The following is a 14,515-nucleotide window of genomic DNA, read 5'->3' as shown; positions in this document are numbered from 1 at the left end:
CAACAGGACACTAACCACTGAGAACTCGGTTTTTCTCAGACACACTAATATGCTCTCATGAAACTCCCAAAACTGCAGAGCTTTTTCTTCCATCTTCTTGCAGCAAGGAAGTCCTGTATTTATGTGCACCATCTCCTTTACCCTGATAGTGTCTAAATCCTACAGCAAAACCATCCCTTCCACTCTTTAAATCAGTCTCCCCACATATTTCTCCAGTTTAATCTACCAGTGAGCTTTCCTTTTTGCTGCAAAAGCTGAACTTTCCTTATCCATAGGTGCATAACTTTGTGAAACACAGTTCAAAAATGTCTGGCATCGTCAGCTAGTGTCAGTGTGGCCAGCTGGCAGCATAGCCAGAGCACCTTTGGCAATGAATGGAAGGGTTTTATATATCTGGTGAGCTCTCAGCCAAGGGACACCCGTGTTCAAGTTCCTGCTCTGTCCATCTGAGAGGGTCTGTAGTCTAAACCTCTGAGGTGTGCAGAACTACCACAGTAAAGTGGGATGTTTCCTGCATCAAGGCAGTGTTTGATACCACAAAATACCTCTTCACTAATTGAAACGTCCTGTTAAGAGTCCAAAAGAGGACATTAGGGCAAGAAAAATATATATGTAAAAAGCAGTAACATTTCAAAGGGTTCTCCTTTCACTCCAGCATAGAATAAACAAATTTTAAAGCCTCTGGATCTGCTAAGGAACAAGCATCGTACTCCAGCAGCAATAGAACTGCAGCCTGAATAGCAACAGGATGCTAGAGAAAGCATCCTGGCCTAGAACAGAGATGTCCTTTATCTGACACAGGAAATTTATCAACTTTGGAGCTTTTCCACATAAAACACAGACATGCATGAGTGCTGCTTGCCAAGACCTGCTGCATGCAGCACACAAAAGAACAGCGTGTCATGGAAATAAATGAGCCGCTTCCTTGCACAAGTGCTGTATTCTTCAGCCCGGCGGTCATGCCCTGGCAGGAACCTCACCTGGCACCTATTTTTGTCAGCCAACGGGTCATAACCCTGAGGCAACATGTTGCTCAGGAGAGATTCAAATAAACGATTCACAGTAACAAAGGGAATTCAATGCACAGGCAGGCTTTGGAAATCCCATGGAAGGTTTCTCTGGTGAGTGATGAGAGGGTTGCAAAAATGCTTAAGTGCATCTGGGAAGTACCAGAACCCACACCTGGTCCACCGCAGGAAATTGCCTCATCATCAAGCAAAACAGTCGTGCTCCCTCTTGCTTTATCTCTCTGTGGCTTGATGAGTCTTCCTTCGTTGGCTGGATCATGACTCCACATCAATAGGTGGGGAGTGTCTCCGTGCCAGATCACACCCTAGGTAAGCAAACTACCTTGCACGCGCAGTCTAAATTTGAACTGCCTGAGGCAGGGATGTGGTCCACGCTGTGCTGATTCTGATATCCCTCACACCCTGAATGAGAATTAGGTGTTGCCACAGCTCAGACAAGGACAACACACTTCCCACATACAGAGATACCGTAGATGCCTGAGCTCAAACCATGAATCCTGATTTCAAATCATTCCTGAATTCAAAGTCATAATCATGCACTTGATCCATGAGAACACAGGAACTTCTGACACATTTGTGTTAACACTCTTTCCTTGTCCATTTGCTATCCACAATAGGTTATGAATCCCCTCTTTGGTTACCTGGACCAGGACTGTGAAATCCAATACAAACACAGGCTATTGAAAAGTTAGACATTTAGCAACTCCATGCATCCACATCTGTGCTGCTGTTGTCTGTAATGGCATGTGCTGTAATACAGCTCTGCAAAGGGTGTGTGCTGCTAGCTGGGAATTTTCTAACTTTCAAATGCTCAGTTCTTTTTTAACAAGGCTTTAAAATATACCTTGATGTTTTTCTAAGAGGAAGTTCAGAAAAGTAGGGAAATGATATTACATGGAAATTTCAGAACTTAGCTCAAAACTCTAGAGCTCTGGATGCCTGGTAAAATACACTTGTGAGCCAATTTCACCTCTCTGCTTTAAGCAAAAGCTACTAATACTTCCCTCCGAAAAGGCTCAAAGATTTCTTCCACAAATACACACATTTCCCACTCTATGTTCGGTAGCCCTTGGTGAAATATTTAGTGAATTCAGCTTGTGGCAAGTGTCCCATTTACTGAAACGTTCATCCTTGGTTTGCGAAGTTTATCAAATACAAAACAATTACATTAAAAGCTAAGGCAGCCTCAGAAGGTGAGGAGATTGATAGCAGTGTGGTGGAGCTGAGCCAGCGTGAAACCATCACAGTGTCAGTACCTGCTCTTTCAATAACAACATAGTGCTCCTCAAAAAATGACTGAATGCATGGATCCTTACAGCACTTTAAAAATAGGTAGAATAGATAGAGCTTTTGCCTTATGATCACATATGAGCTGGCAAAAGAGAGCAGGCAACAGAACTGGCTGTTCTACCTTGGCAACACATCATCCCCCCGAATTATCCATGCCTTCTGCAATCTCTTATTACACTGGCTGACCTAAGAGACAACAGCCTCTCCTCCAAGACAAAGACAGTAGAGAGAGTCCTCATCAACAAAAGGTTTGAGCTCACCTTCACAACCTCACGGTGATTGTTCACACAAGGGATCTGCACCCCTCCTGTCTCGCCATCGCATTCAGAAAGCTGGGGCTAAGATTCAGGATTTCATAGATGAAGACGTAGAAAAAGTTCTCCGGCTCAGAACGCTCACTGAAGCTGCTGGAAGGCAGAATAATCATAGAGAGGGAGCCAAGTCATACTGATATTGTATGGAGCCTATTTGGAGGCTTGGCCTTAATTAGCATATAAATGAAGCGGTACACGCAGTCGCAGCTTGCCAGAAAATGAGACAGAATAATCTCCCCAATTTGGCAGCTCTCTAGAGCATTTAGTTTGTGAATGAGGAGCCAGGCACTCTTTGAAGCCAAGCTGGGTCCGCAGCTTACAGCCAATTGACTTTACATGGTGAAAATGGGTCTTGGAAAACAGTGAAGCAGACCAGCACTTCTGCTCTTGAACTAAGTTTCTATTATAGGAAAGTGACTTTAAAGTTATTCAGCACAGTTTCACCTGATAGCATTTCACCTACTGCCTGTGCAGGCCCAGATGAGATGTGGTACGGACTTCCGACTGAAGAGTCCTGGCTATTAACAGAGTGCTTGATTTTATTCCAAGTAAAGGAGAAGGAACTGAAAGTTCACAGGAAAAATGATATGAAGAAGATGTGACCACCGAGCTGCTGAGCTTAGACAGGCAGAAATTGTACTTACTTAGAGATCTTTATTTGGATAACAAGTGAAGAGACAAAAATAGAAATGAATACTTTCAAAAACTGGCATACATAGAGGGAATGAGTTGTTGCATTTACTTGTATAGCCTATGCAGTCCTTTTAAGGTATTTCTATTAAGACAGAAGGAAGATGGCTTGTGTTTTTGTGCAAACGCCTTTCACATTCATTAGGGTTTAGTTTTCCTCCTTTAAATATTTTCAATTGTCAGGAGCTCAGCTCAGACGCAAAAGCAAGGAAATCTAAGCACAATGGCATGCAGATTTTTCCAAGAGCAGTGCAGTCCTGCTCCTATAGCTACACAAGTCTACGCTTTGGGGGAGATCAGATTTCTAGGAGAGAAAGGAAAACAGATTTAAACATAGGTAAAACATATGAGAAAAATCAATACCAGGCAAAGATAGTCTTTTTTTTTTTTTTTCCCTTCCGACATTTTAAATACACTCTGATTTAAGAAAGCTGACTTGAAAAGAAATATCCATTCTCCATTTGCATCAGCAAGCGCAGTCAAGCCTAGACTGTACTGTACCTTCTGTTTTTCATCCCGGAAGGAACATTTCTCTTCATTAGAATCTTGGAGTTATAGGAAGATCTTACAGGTCTCAAGGAGGCTGTTGAATTAAAGACCTCATTACATCCCTTAGCTAGCTCGTGGCTCCCTCGTGCACCAGCTTAGCCCCTTCTCACGTTTGAGCTCCAATTTAGTGCTTTGTTATGATGCTGTAGCAGCTGCAGCCTGGAATTGCGCAGATGGCTGGTTCTTTGCAGATGTTCTGGGCTTCACAGCACCTGTGAGTGAGGTGATCTGCTCGGAGTCCCCCTTGCCCATTTTGTTAATGCTACCACCCCCTGGGCAATCTGCTTTCCCGGTAAGGCATTTCTGGCAGAGCTGGTATGTCAAGGGTGGTTTCTGAGCCGAGTTTCTGGAAAATATCCCATTCAAGTTTCAACAAGGGAGAAATATTTCATTGAGGAATTACTGTTTAACCCTCCCTCACAAAACAAGGAGCAAAGTGGTTCATCAAAAAAGAATACAGCAGAATGAAATAATCCCATGACTCAGTGTTGAACCAGAGTTATGATGTAAATCTGCTAGTGACTCCAACATGCATCTGTTTAAATTAAAGGGCAAAACCGCTCTAATCTTGTTAGGTCTTGCATATTCTGACAACAAGACCTGAACTGGAACGGCAACATAATTTTCCACTTCTCTCCACACTTTGCTTTCTTGTGGTCAAAATCTAAGAGTGGCTCTGGAAAAAGAAAAACAAAGAAAAAAGAGAGGGCTGCTTCCCAAAATTTCCCCTTCATAAATAGGTTTCTGATTAGTGCTTCTAGGCACGTAACATCACCTCCAAAAGTCATGAACATCTTATGACCATGACCTACAGCTTGGAAATTACAGCTTACTATGAAGCTCTGTCCTAAATGCACCCATAAAACATCCTGCAAAAATCTTGGCTTTTCCTTTTACTTTTCCCTCTCCCTCCCTCACCTCAAAAAAAAAAAAAAAAAGAGCAGAAAGCAGAGCAATGTTGCTCAGTAGGCATGAGTAATAGCCGTTACATGGAGTACACAAAGGTGCCTAGAGAAGCTGAAAAACTATGGATGCTCCATCACTGGAGGTGTTCAAGGCCAGGCGGGTTGAGGCCCTGCATAGTCTGACCTGGGGGGCAGCAGTCCTGCCCACAACTGAGGGCTGGAAATAGATGATCTTTGATGTCCCTTCCAACTTGAGCCATCCTATGATTCTATGATTTGGTTTATATTGTCTCAGCTCTTCAAGGCCCCAGCTCCATCTACAGTCCAGGAGCGCTCCAGAGACTGTCCCAATTTGGCCAAACCTTTTCCTTTGTAGCAAATTAAGATCAAGCAACACAAACATCACTTTATAAGCTTAAGCTATGTGTTTCAACTGGGGCAAGTAATAAGCCACAAAGGAAGTCTAGCACTGAGCTATCCATAGTCCTTATAGGTGCCATTACCAAGTATATGACTAATGACCTCTACATGAGGTGCAGCTTGGGAACAAGTGCAGTGAGTGCTGTTACACTGTGGACAAGTGCCACACTTGTCTCTCCTGTCCGACGTGATTTCCAGCCTCTGGCTCATCTCAGTTTCTATTGCTTCCTTTTCTCTGCAAGGTCAGGAAAGCAGCAGAGGCTTCTAACAGGACACACACCATCACTTCCAAGCTGTGTCCAGCCCTGCCTCCAGTTGCTGCTTCTGGTGCGGTGGTTGCTCAGGTGAACTTGCTTGTGAGCAGCTTGCAAACCTTCAACCTACACCAGTATTTTAATGAGCTTCACCATACCTACTGCTTGCAGAATTGCCTGCTGAGAAATGTCAGAAACAAGGCTGATTTTTCATTCAAAAAGAACTAACATGCTAAAAATTAAGATCTCTGATAAGCTAACAACCTTCTGTGAGGTTTAGCATATGATGCAGAGACCATCTGCAAAATAACAATTGGATTTCTGCTATAAACAGACTGAGTTTTACAGTGGGGTTATGTGTCTATTTTGGTGAAGTTATTTATTCAACAGGAAAAGTGCTATTTGTAAATCACTTTGTGGGGGGAGGGAAGAGGGGAAGGAAGTCCTGCTTGTGTTATTAGAAGCTTCACTTCTACGCTGGGACAGAGACTCTAAAATTAACATTTCACAAAGCCACAGATTTTGAGAGAGTCCAAGAAAAGCATGTTGGGTTGTTTAGGGTTTTTTGATTGTTTGTTTGTTTAAATAAAAGATCTTACAGCCATCAAGAGACTTAAAGCTACTTTCCTGCCTGTTTTTTTTTTTTTTGCACACCCTGTTTTTCTTCTTCCTGGCTGGGGGCTGGGAAAAAAAGCAGAAAAGCCATAAGCTACTGCTCAAGGTCATTAAGAATAGCATGCGTTATAGGGTCTGCATGAGACAGTGAGGCAAATAGAGTGAAAAGTGTACTGAGTGTAAAGAGAGGAAACAGAAAGCCCAGGTGGGAGATTCTGAGAAGATCCAGATTAAAAGCTGTTAAGAAAGAAACATCTGCAAGAAGCTGTAAGTTTTGTGCAGCCTGAATGTAAACTGCATACTTTAAATGAGTGAAAGTCACACCTTAAATTGCTGCATATGGGTGAAGCACACACTGAGACAAGGGCGGTTCTAATGAAGAGTCTTCCAAATGAAATCGAGTAATATCTGACATCTTTATCTGCTGTAAACAAACAAATGCTAAAAACATGTTATTTCTTCTTGCTATCCTGTTTGATCTCTCAAAAAGAGTCCAGCTGACTCTTTTGATTTCTGTAAAAACACTTCAAGTGGAAAACAAAAGATGAGGTATTTGTTTTTTTTATTCTCAGATTTCTCCAAAACATGAAAATGGACAAAATGGGCTGGAAACCCAACCATGATTTGCAGGCATCCAAACAGCACCAAAACAGGAAATATTTCCAGAAGTTCTCAAGCCCATAGAGTCCAGGGACACTAGCACAGCTTTCACTGAATGACTAGCTGCCATAGGTTGTAAGTCTAAGATTATGTTAAACGTTGACTTGTCAGTTATTTGGTTTCCTCTCCCACAAAGACCTGCTCTATATTCATCTACCTTTTAATGTGTTTAATCAGACTCAGCAGTAACACACATTAGTGAGGCAGCAATTATGGAAAAACAGAGCATCTTTTGCTCAACGTGTCCTAAAAAAAGTTGTTGTTGTCATTTGAGTCATTCAAAAAAGCCAGCCATCTGTCCATGAGGCAAGATACACATTCAAGTAAATGTGCATTTCCTCCTCTAAAAGCCATTGTGAATCACTACATTATAAACATATTATTATATGTTGTTCACAGGCAAAATTATACCAAAATTAAAACCACCAGTGTGTCTTAGACTTCACCCTACAAGATACCAAGTGCTCTGTTCTTGCTGCAAATAGTTATCTAGACCTTAATAAGGAAGACCAAAATATATTTCTTCCTCATGCCTCAGAGTTTTGCATGGTAATTGTTCTTAATTCACAGTGTTAGTATATTCAAGTTTAAGTAGCATATTTTGGCTTTATGACAACCAGCGTGAGTCCTGGAAGTGTTTGCTTCCAGATCCCAGCTTTATCAAATGCCCAACTTTACTAAATTCCTTTCGTTCTTTTTGATGCAGCAAACAGCAAGCAGAAGAAACTCTCTGCCAAACGCAAGAACGCTCATAGGAATTCAGACTCGCATGAGGTCTTGTATGGGCACACTCCCAAACTTGGCACCCCACAAGAAGAGGCCGAAACAGAAAATCACGGAAGTGTTTCACTTAGTTTTTGATCTGTATTATATAATGAACAATACAGAAAAAGATTGCATAAAAGATTGCACTATTTAGCCAAACTTCTATCTAATTTGATATACAAAACAAAAGCAAAGGCTGGACTTTTTGCTCAATACAACTGGAGAAAAGATGGCTTTCAAAAAGGATGAGATTTTCTGCGTATTGTATTAGTTGAAGGCACTATAATGCTCCCATTGCTTTGGCACCCACAGTGACAGTAATGAAGCTCAAAGACCAGCAACTTCTATGTAAGTGGAGACGTCACCGGAATTATTCCCAGAAATTAAAAGATGAATAATTCCACTTGAAATATTCGAGTCAACATGTTCTAAAGTAATGGTGGGTTTGGATTTCTGATTCTGCGTATTTAACGCAGAGAACCTCAGAAAGTTTTCAGACTGCACTAAGTACTCCCCCCTCTGAAAACCCAGCCCCTGCATGGTGAGTCATTCATGATCCACATGCAGGTTAAGGTGACAAAGCCCTAAAATTTGAGCAGCTGTTCTGATTGCCAAAGTAAGGATTGAGTTGTTGCACTTACCTGGGGGTTTACTACAGCAGGCCCTACCTATCCCTTCTGACATAAAGGAAATGGATGAGTCCTTCTCTGAAGCAATATTCCTACTCAGAACTGCCTTATCAAGAGAAGGCTTTTCCTTCCTTCCCTTCCCAATTATTTGGTAGGAAGAGCACCCTAGGTGCTTAGATGAACTGTCTAAGAGTCCTGTACATGTCCAATGCAAGCCCTGGCTTTTCTGGCCAGCTGACATTTGCATTCAAGTGTGTCACCACCAACTTTCATAGCATCCAATGTGCGCAGAGTTTTACCAGGCCCCTCAGCCTCCCACCACCCCACATCTGCTCTACTTTCCTGGCCAGATACATTGAAAAAAATCAGGAGCGCCTTTTGGAGCGATGAAGAAGATGTGTCAGAAATATAAATTATTAAAGATAACTGAAATGAGAGTTTTAAAACCAGCACCAGATATTGTGTAAGCTAAGAAATGATCCTACACAAAGTTTATCTGTCAGCAGAAACAGCCTCAGGAATGTTTCTATTGATTAAAATCCTAAATTGGCTGCAGGCTTTGTGCTGATGCATTTTATGTTTCTGCAAAGCTGTGAAAAGACTGTTTTTCTGATTGACTCTTTAGTGGTCACATACATATATGATAGAGTCATAGAATGGTTTGGATTGGAAGGGACCTGTAAGATCATCTAGTTTCAATATATTTGCATACATCAACATGGAAGCAGACAGTCCTAGAGGCTGGGAGGTATCAGGCAAAGTTCCTGTCTTGTAAACACTGGGAATTTAAATTTTCAATTGGCACCAGAGAATCCTAAGCTAGACATCATGAGCAGACAATTCCTATCAGTATCAGGCCACATTCAGACATTTCAGAGTCCATCCTCTCTCTTTTCTTAATCTTTCTTTATTAAAAGATGACAAATACAATATTCTCTTCCTGTCTACTTACTCTGGTTCACAAACCAAATCAGCTCAGAAAACATCCTCAGATTCTACCCATCAACATAAAATCATCATGTACCTATGCCAAATGAGTCAGCAAATAACCCTTTCCGAGCTGATGCAGTGGCTTGCCAAAAACATACGCTCTCTTTTAGGTAAACTTTACTGCTTATTACAGACAAGCACACACACAATTATCAAAACTGATGACACTGAAAGAATTCAGACACTGATGTAATAATTTCTTAGTACCAGTTACTCTGCAAGGGTTGCAAGATTAAGTTTTTCCCCATATGCCAGTACTTACTCCGCAAGTATATCATATGCCAACATGGAAAGATGGATACTATCAATATATTCCTTTTCCCAGTTTATCACCCACGACTGCAGTAATATTCCAGCTCTAAAGACTGGCACTTCAACTCATGTGTTCAATGGATCATCATAATTTGTTTGCAAAACTATCCATTAAAACAAGGCATCGCTTTACAAGAAGAAGAATCACATGCTTAGTAGCCTTCCCTGAAACAAGCTGAGGTAATTGCTAAGCACCTTGTACTGATGATTACTCTATACACAGGCCTGAAAGAAGAAATGAGTCTGAGGTGTATTCAAGATGGAAATGCAGAGAGCAGTGGCAATGTAATCAGAGCTGTTTTTCTTATATGAAGAAAGATTACTCAGCAAGTGCTGACTGTTTAAGAAGCATTTGAAAAGTACATCCAGAAGCAAATAAGTAATATGTTCAGCTGCACGCTGTTGCACTCCAATAGTGGAGAATGAACTTGCTACTCCTAATCACCTAATTAAACATTTGCCCCTCAAGCATAGCAAGCATGGACCATTCTGGGATGGAGCCATTTCTCTACAGCTGAAACCCAATGGGAGATTTACTGTGCTCTTGTACATCACACACTTCCAAAACATCATGCAAAGCTGTACGTAGATGAAAAGAGGTCTCAGCTAGGTATTGTTTTCTTACCTGATATTGTAATGCTGTATTTTCCTCCTCAGGTTAGTTGACCTAACATAAATGTCACTTCCAGTTTCTGAAGGCTACTGAAGCACTTACAGTTCTATATTCTCTTCAGCTCACATTTCGAATAAGTAACCCAGAACTTCAAAAGCCACACAGATGTATGAAACCAAAATCCCAAGAGGCTTCACAGTGAAAATTCTTGCACAGTTTTGAGCTTGCACCTCTTTGTTGTCTATTCCACTCTGAAAATCTCCTTTGCTGTTGATTATACAAGCCACTGCTTACATTCCAGGAAGGGATGTGCAAGACAGATGTCACTTATTTCTTAATGTTTTTCGTTTGTTTGTTTGTTTTTTTCAGGGCTCAAGAAAAGCAAAGAATATTTGAGCTCTGGAATCATGAGCAAGTGCTTACAGCTGAGGTAGTGCTAGGTCTGACATCTCTTCAACTCCAGCCACAGAGGAGCAATGCTGTTGGACTTGAATAGTCTTAATTATGGTTTTCCTGACAAGTTGCATGCATCAGATGTTTCCAAAACACTGCTTGAGCAGGCAAGCACTGCTTTCTGCTTTTGCATAAAGTGCAGAGCCCAGAGCTGCTGCCATCACTGGCAGTACTGAAATACACTGAGTTTGGGAAACCTGCATGAGCAAAGATGTAAAGATCTAATGTCAGTGACAAACAGTTCAGAGATGAGGAGTGCAGATGGAGGTCCAGTGGGAAGGTTCAGGACAGGTGTGGGAAGGTGGTGCTTGCTGCTGGCAGGTGTCAGAGCTGTCTGGAAGCACCTGTGCTTTACACACTGGCCAACAGATCCATAAGGGCAACTGCCAGTGCCATTACAGTGTACAGCAAAGCAGCAGAAGAGCTCCCTGCCCAGGAACCCAAAGGCTTGTAACTTCCCATGTAAAATGACAGCCTATGACAACACAAACGCTTTTGGCTAACTGCAGTTTCATCAAATAGAGCAGGATGAGAACAGAGAAGAAAGCTAAAAATAAAGTGCAGCATTAAAAAAACAAGAAGAATGTAAACCCCATATCTTATTTTGTGCTCATTTATCAAATCAGAATGTTAATTATTTGCAAATATTTAGAGACTGCCAACTTTCCATGAGAGCATTTGTGGCTCCTAAAACACTGACTAATATCAACAGGGATATTAAAATTGGAATGCCCTGTTTCTTCTCCTGCCCTAATGTTCTCTCCCAAGTGTTTCAGTCATGTAGTATGGAAAAGAATAAAGAATAGTAAATAATAAAAGAATATTGTTCAGTAAACTAAGTATACCAGATAAAAATGACTAATGCCCCATACGTCTGAAGGAAATTAGAGCTAATTTGAAATAATGAACTAATTAAGCAAGGCCAACTTCATAGTTGGAATTATCTGTGGTGACCAGCACTGGGAGCATCAAAAGATATGTCCATATTTGTATGCTTGATTTTTCAGCTGTCACTGCAACCTTCCATAATTACTTCTGTCACATCCTTGCTCATCCAGACACATTGCCTAATATGTAAATATGAACTGCTGCATTTCTTCTCAGCTTTTCCCCATCCAAACCACAGATATCTCTTGTATGCAGCATATTATTAAAAATTCTATGAAGGCAAAAGATAACAGCTAGTCTTTCCATAGGAAAACATTTTATCCCACAAAGAGATTTACTATCTGAAGTCAGACAGTCTGCAAAGTTTCCTGATGAGAAGCAAGCCCTCTGCCATATTCAACTGTTTTGACAACTGTTAAAGGTGATGACACACTTGAAATACCTAGTCTGAAATAAGATAAGACTGATACTGCACATTACAAGTTTTCTTGCACTCATGTCTGGCTTTTTGCATGTATTAGCGTCAATAGTAGAACAGCATTTGGTATAGATGAAATTTGAAATGGAGTTTTAACCTTAAACTTGAGTCAGGAGAGATTCGTAGCTCAAACTATGTAAATCCTCTCTTATTCTTTGCTTATATTATAATAAAAAATAACTATTAAACTGAGAATTATAAGTTATATATATATATATATTGTAATTTTATATATATATATATAAATATATATATATATATAAAATTAAAAATGGTCTCCTTAAATAATGCCTAACCAGTGTGGAAATCCCTGTACTCAGTTACGAGACTCACCCAAGGTGACCACAGCTCTCCAGCATCCCTCCAGAAGTTCCTCAAGGACATGGCATGCTGGAAAGAAACCCTGAAACACCTCGGTGCACGGACCCATTATACAACATGTAAAAATATATTAATGCTCAAGTAATGGGATAGGAAAGGACAGCATGCAACCAGAATGGAATCTCTTTGTATGTAGCTTGCCAATGCCCTACACGACAGTGCATGCAAAGTGAATGGTGAAAAGAAAAAAAGTAGGTTTGTTTGTAAAGGCCAGGGGCAAGTCTCAGGGAATGAATAATAGTAATGACAGGTATCAACTTTATTTGTTGTATAGCATTTTATAAGTGGGTGGAGAACACCATTACGTCCTCAGACAAAGCAATGGCTATTAAGCAGTCCACCAGACCAAAGCTAAGGGGCTGTTGTTTGGGTTTTTTGTTTGTTTGTTTGTTTTTTATTGTATGGATTTCTTTAAGTTTCCAGGCTTAGCTGGCCAAATAGGCTTATTTTTTTTTATACCAACCATCAAGATCTCCTGAGTATTCTTACACGTTCAAGCCCAAGCAACTACAGACAAAGCTAAGTGCTTGTGAGTAGCCAGTTACAGCAAACAGAGCTATGAATGTTTGTGTTTGTGGGATTAGTCTCTCTAAAGACAATGGTACAATGCCAGTACACTAAGATTAAAACATATTGTTAAAACCAAAACATTCACTCAGCAACTTCCAGAGCCAGAAAGAGATTTTTTTTCAGTCTAGAGAGCCCCCATAAATGGTCAGATAACCAGGAAAATGTCTAGAGAGCAAATGGAAGCAAAGAAGCAACAGTAAGTTTCCACTTGCTATTTCAGTGTCAATAATTATTAGTTGTAAGCTCTTACTAAGTACACATTTTAGCTTGAAATGCTCAAAATTCACACTGCTGGTACTATCTTCTTTAGTCTTATAAGCTTGCCTGTAGTGGAATCACTTAGATGTATGAAATAGAGAAACACTAGGATCTGGTAAACCATTTCTATTCTGGGCAAAGTTGGTACGTACTTATCAGTTCAGAACAACACCATAAGGTGTCCTCAACTCTGTTCTAGGGCAGGCAGAAAGGGAGGGATTCCTTCCTCATTGCTGCTTCTACAGCAGTCTGAGCAGCACTAAAGAAGATGCAACGGACTGCAGCATCAAAGTCTCATCAGCTCCCCTCACAACATAACCCACTGGCCTCATCATGGATAGATGGCAATGGTTAGAGGAGCAGGCAGATTCAAAAAGTAATATAAAAATTAACTAAAAAATTAAGCTGTAATTAATATAATAATAATAATAAAATTAAGCCGTAATGGCACATAAGTGCCAGCACATAAATGTGCCTTCTCCACAAAGACACGCAGAAGCAGCTCACAGTGCCCATTTTCCCCTCCCTCACACAAGCCAAAGACCTGAGCCTCTCCTTACAGCCCTCTAACTCAAACACAGGACAAGGGTAATCACATTTCATGCTTCATGCTTTAAACTGATCACCGAGTGGATTAGGAAAGAACCTTTGTCTCTCATTGCATATAAAGCTACCACATGTTCTCAGAGCTCACTTTCAGGGGATTCTTTGCTACAGTCTCAAGAAACGGGTGGCTGCCACTGGGGAAGGTGTAGATGCTGGACGTGCACATCTCCTCTAACCTTTATTCTATGCATTCCCTAGTGAAGAGCACAGATCACAAAGGCAGCTTTGTTGCTCTGAGCTGAGCATACTTTGTAGATATTTAGCATGTTGCACTTTCACATAATAACAGTAGGCTGCCAGGAAATTCCCTTGCTGTGCTGGTTAGAATGCGCTGGAAGAGTGGCTTTGATCATCTGCAGAGGTTTTCTGCATTTAACCTTTGAGGCAATGTTACCATTTCAGAATAAGATTCAACACAGTCCCCATTAGGGCATTTTAGCCCCATATTTTGTTTTGCTTTCATTTTGCTCTTTTAACAAACAAGCATCTTAAATTAAAAAGGTATTCTTAGGGAAATCCAAAACTCTGCTTTAAGAAAACTTCTTCCTTGTGCCCTCTGCAGTCAACTGCCCAGGTGGCCATCCTCAATAGCACTGAGACAGAATGGATTAACCAGCTGGGGACCTCCTCTATAACTTTCACCATGCTAGAGGGGAACATAATGTGTTGCAAGGCCTGGATCACCCTCCATGAGATGCTTCACCCTCAGCTGCTGCCAAGCTGCAGCAATAGCAACAGCAAAGCACTTGAAAACATGGCAGATGGAATGAATAGTTAGGCACAACTTCTCCCAACCAGCGCAGAAAGGAAGATTTTGGCAGACTAGTTCCTCAGAGAAATATAGCTG

At 41.0% G+C, this 14,515-nt stretch overlaps 1 protein-coding gene across 8 annotated transcripts in view; it reads right to left on the bottom strand.

The window, feature by feature from the left end:
• PHLDB2 (pleckstrin homology like domain family B member 2) overlaps positions 1 to 14,515 on the bottom strand; it is a 106,720-nt gene that overhangs the window by 76,198 nt on the left and 16,007 nt on the right. For 2 of the 8 annotated variants that reach the window (XM_015878225.3, XM_085546675.1), the window contains exons 1-2: positions 3,824 to 4,217; positions 2,579 to 2,725 (exon numbers count right to left, since the gene is read on the bottom strand). The exons of 4 other annotated variants lie outside the window; for them this stretch is intronic. The gene's annotated coding sequence lies outside the window, so the exon portion shown is untranslated. Of the gene's footprint in view, positions 1 to 2,578; positions 2,795 to 3,823; positions 4,218 to 14,515 lie in introns of those variants that run through there. 2 more of the 8 variants (XR_014945841.1, XM_085546688.1) reach the window with 1 other exon arrangement.

Source organism: Coturnix japonica, chromosome 1, assembly GCF_054131305.1.
Source record: "Coturnix japonica strain WE chromosome 1, WE-NBRP24, whole genome shotgun sequence".
Taxonomy (NCBI): domain Eukaryota; kingdom Metazoa; phylum Chordata; class Aves; order Galliformes; family Phasianidae; genus Coturnix; species Coturnix japonica.
Note: the sequence above shows the minus strand (reverse complement) of the source record. Positions and strands in the feature narration are given on the sequence as shown.